The following is a 4,079-nucleotide window of genomic DNA, read 5'->3' on the forward strand; positions in this document are numbered from 1 at the left end:
TAGCAAAGCCAGACAGTTGAGTGAATTCAGTAACCCATGATTTGGTTAAACTATGGTTCAGCTAAGTAGAGGGGAGAAACCTGTGTGGACACTGTAAAAAAAATCATTAAAAGATAGAACAGAATTTTGAAATCACTCATATGCATTCTATATATGCAGATTAGAAAGGCATACTTCTCCCTTGCTTACAGAATCCTATTTTGTATTTCTCTGTAAGTTTCTATGTAAATTGCCATTTTTAACTTTTAAGCTTATATGAATATAAACTTAAATGCAGATGAATGTGTGTGGGTATACGTACACATATACAAGTGCTCATCCTGATTGTTTTGGCAAACTGCTGCCGTTTCAGGGGTGATAATTACTTTCTTTATCTTTTGGAGTTGTGCAGATGATGGTAATATGTATAGATCTCAAGTCAGGGTTGGTGCTGTGATTATGTGTTTGTTTAAATCAGTAAACTCTGTGCTTTTCACATCTGCAAATAACAGGCAAGAGCAAGCTAATTATTCTTTCGTCATGGAGAAGCAACGATTGAAATAGCTTCTCCTCTAAATTTCTGCCTGATATGCAGATGTTAAAGGCACAGATTCTAACTATGGAAGAGGTGATAGCAGCCAGGAAGGAAGACAGCTGATTGGTTTGGGACAATAGTGATGAGTCAGTCAAAAGTGAGGACTCAATATGTTTGAAGTTACTTGAATATCGTATCTTATTTTTATTTTCTATTCTTATTTATATTGATCAAAAAACTAAACTAGCTTGTCCCTTTCATTTCTCAAGCAGCTCCCTAACTTAAAGGCAATGTGAATCCATGGATGGGCAAGCAATGTCACATGTACTATGACATCATCACACAATTGAAGTGATGGCCACAAATTACATAACTCAAGTTGTGTGTGTGATGTCATGATGTACATTATGTCACTGGGACACCTACTGGATATCTGTGCTAAGGAATGGTGGTAGCAAAGTTTGCTTACTGGCTTAGTGTGCGTGCATAAGTCAATTGCAGATTTGTATCTGGAGGTTTTTGAAACCAGATTGTTGTATGGATATTTGGGTCTGTATTTAAAGTTGTGTTTGTGTTAAACTCTAAAATTGTTAGAAGGATGTGCTGTCTTTACCCACCCTTTGTGGTTAGTTTATGACTCAGTGTGTGAAGAACCATATTAACCCATAGAACTGGATTAATTTGGTTAATTCATGACTTAACTAAGCCTAGATAAGCATGCTGTGCAAACACACTGAATTGCCTTGTTAATTTGTAACCAGTTAGTTAGGTTAACACAACATACTCAACCTGTTTATGAATTAAACATTTTCTGGGTTGACCCAATACTTTGGACCAGGAATTAATCCAAACAAACTGAGTTAGTAAAATATATGAAGCCATCTTCCAAAGAGATGGGCCACAGGGCCCGTCTCTCCCTTCCCTCCATCCTTAGGTCTTACTGTCCAGGCAAGATGCTGGTTCAAGAGGGAAGAAGGTCATACAGATTAATTGTAGCTTTGGGGTTAGTCCCAGCTTCCCTTTAATTCTGCTTCTTGGAGTTTTTCCTCTTCTATCCAACAGAACTTTCAATCATCAAACTATGCCCTGTTAGGCTGTACTCACATAATATGCTAATCATGGTTTGCATAATGGTTTGTTGAATAAGCCACAATTGGCAGAATTCACACAACACTAAGCCACAAATAAATAAGATCACATTATAGTTTCGCATGTCATGTGTTGTTCAATTTCTGATGGACATGGGAGAATTCAAGCAATTTATATTAGTTTGGAAATAAACAGACTTCCTGGCCCAGGTTATTTACATTGTTTTTCTAGGTTAAACTAGCTGATAATGCAGATTCCTTCCTGCCTTGCTCCAAGCTGATTTTACTGGCTGAACTGTAAGCATGGTGACTGGATCTTTCCCATTTCACTGAAGCACAGCAAGAAGGGAAGGGAATCAAAAATCACCATGGCTGATCTTGCCCAAGTAATTCCAGTGCTGTGGAATTAGGCTGTGACCCTTCCTCCATGTTTTCCCTTGAGAAACTAACAACCACAATTTTTAAGACATCCACAAATGCGGTCTTTCTGTGTTGATGGGAAATATTTTCTAGAAACTGTGGATAGTGTCCCTGGTTGTTGTTGCTGGGTTTTATTTTATTTTATTTTTTATTTTATTTTTTTGGAAATTAAAGTGCTTACTCTGGATTCAAAGGCCATTATTTTCAGAGTACAGCAAAGTTCCCATACGTACTATGGAACCAAAACTACAGGAAATGTAAAACCAAACCAGGAAACATCTTAACACTCCAGATGAAAAAATCAAGAGCAGGATCTTAAGTATTCTTGTCCTCTGCAGGCAGGATAAGCTCAAAGGCCAGAGTTCCCCTAATCCTGCTGCATATCATATGAATTTTGATGCCTTAATACAGAATTCATTGCTTTTTTAGAAATGTATTTTAATAATCAACACTGTGAAGCTCTTCTTAATTAACGGAATTGCTAATAGCTGCTCTAGCATATGGAGCAAAACTCCACAAGAGACATTAGTTTGGTGGATGTGTAATAATGCAATCACACACAAATTACAATGTGGCTAGAAATTATAGGCTGCAGCTGGCTTCAATTTGTTGTTTTGACCTTTAACTGTAAAATGGATTCTAATAGGCATTTGGCTTCAACAATATGTTTAGCTTCCAAAGCAATACCAAGACCAAAGTGGTTGAAATAATTAAGGTGTAGCCTTTTCTGGTCTTTGGGGTTTTAGCTTAGAGCATGATCATCCTTCCTTTACTTGGTACACTCTGGTTATGTTGAACTAGATGTCCCATTACCCAAAGCCAGCATGGACTAAAACTGATAGCTGGGGGATGATAAAAAATGAAGTTTGATGGATCCGAAAAGTTGATCTAGAATGTAGTCTGTTTCACAAAACATGCTAAGACATAGGATACTTTTTTTTAAGAGGACAGTTTTGTATCCAACCTTCATGTTAAGTTGTGCTTTATGGCTTATGTTTATGTGAACCAGATCAATATACCCTGGTTAACAATCCTTATCTAAGCATGAAACCAGTTTTTTCCCATAAAACTCTGATCAGTGTGTTGAATTCTTCTCATAAAGGCAGTTTTTCTGCTCTTTGACCATCTCCCATGCTAATATTGCTAAATCTGCTCTGACGTTCATAGATCTGTCCGTCCTATCTCTGAACCAAAATTTATTTTTTTAGTAGGAGCTGTATTTATTTAACACTCAGCCAAGCTTTCTAGAATTTCTTACACAGGGACATGTCTGATTTTGTTTTTCTTGTTCTAAACTTATTTTTGCTTGATGTTTTCATCATAACTTTTGGGATGTGGGCTATCACTTTTGGACATTTCTGGAAAGCTATTAAATCTGGACATTGTGGCAGCCACAATGCCAGGATTATAGTTACTGTTGTCTGGTGCAGTTACAGAAAAAAATCAGCAGGAGGAAAAGGAGCTCCAGGCCTAAGAACAGTTGTAGAATTTCTCCTTTTTCTGGAAATAATTGGTAGTCTGGCCTAATTTCTCTCCCACTGAATAGCAGGAAGAATTCCAGATGATTAGGTCATCGTTCAGCAAAGAACTGAAGAAATCTTACAACATGGATCTTTGTCCTTGCATTTTGTTTTGTTATGGGAGGTCCATTCATAGCAAAAAATATTTCACAGAGTAGCCAACTGATGTTTGAAGAAAACTGGTGTATTCATGTAAGTGCACACATTTTAGAAGCCACAAACTTTCAGCTGCTCCCTCTTCATCATGCCAGTCTCTAAGAATTGGCAGATGTTCTTCCCCTGGTCATCCACAACTTGATCACTTCCCTGCATTCAGGATGCTCAGTCAGAGTCCCATTACAGGCAACTTTCTTTGGGAAGGCTTACAGAAGCTGCTTTTTGTCATAGTCATCACCAATCCCTCAATAGTAGTTCATTCCTTTCTGCCATTTGTTGCTGGATCCTTATATGGGTGTAGTTTTCAGTTCCTGCTGGGAGTAAATCATCACCTTTAGCTGCATCAGCAAAAGGGTTATAGACTTAGAGGTTTGGGACAGT

General features: G+C 37.7%; 1 pseudogene; it reads right to left on the reverse strand.

The window, feature by feature from the left end:
• Positions 1-3,749: 3,749 nt before the first annotated feature.
• On the reverse strand, positions 3,750-4,079 carry LOC134504925 (eukaryotic translation initiation factor 1b-like; annotated as a pseudogene).

Source organism: Candoia aspera, chromosome 13 (genome assembly GCF_035149785.1).
Source record: "Candoia aspera isolate rCanAsp1 chromosome 13, rCanAsp1.hap2, whole genome shotgun sequence".
Taxonomy (NCBI): Eukaryota; Metazoa; Chordata; class Lepidosauria; order Squamata; family Boidae; genus Candoia; species Candoia aspera.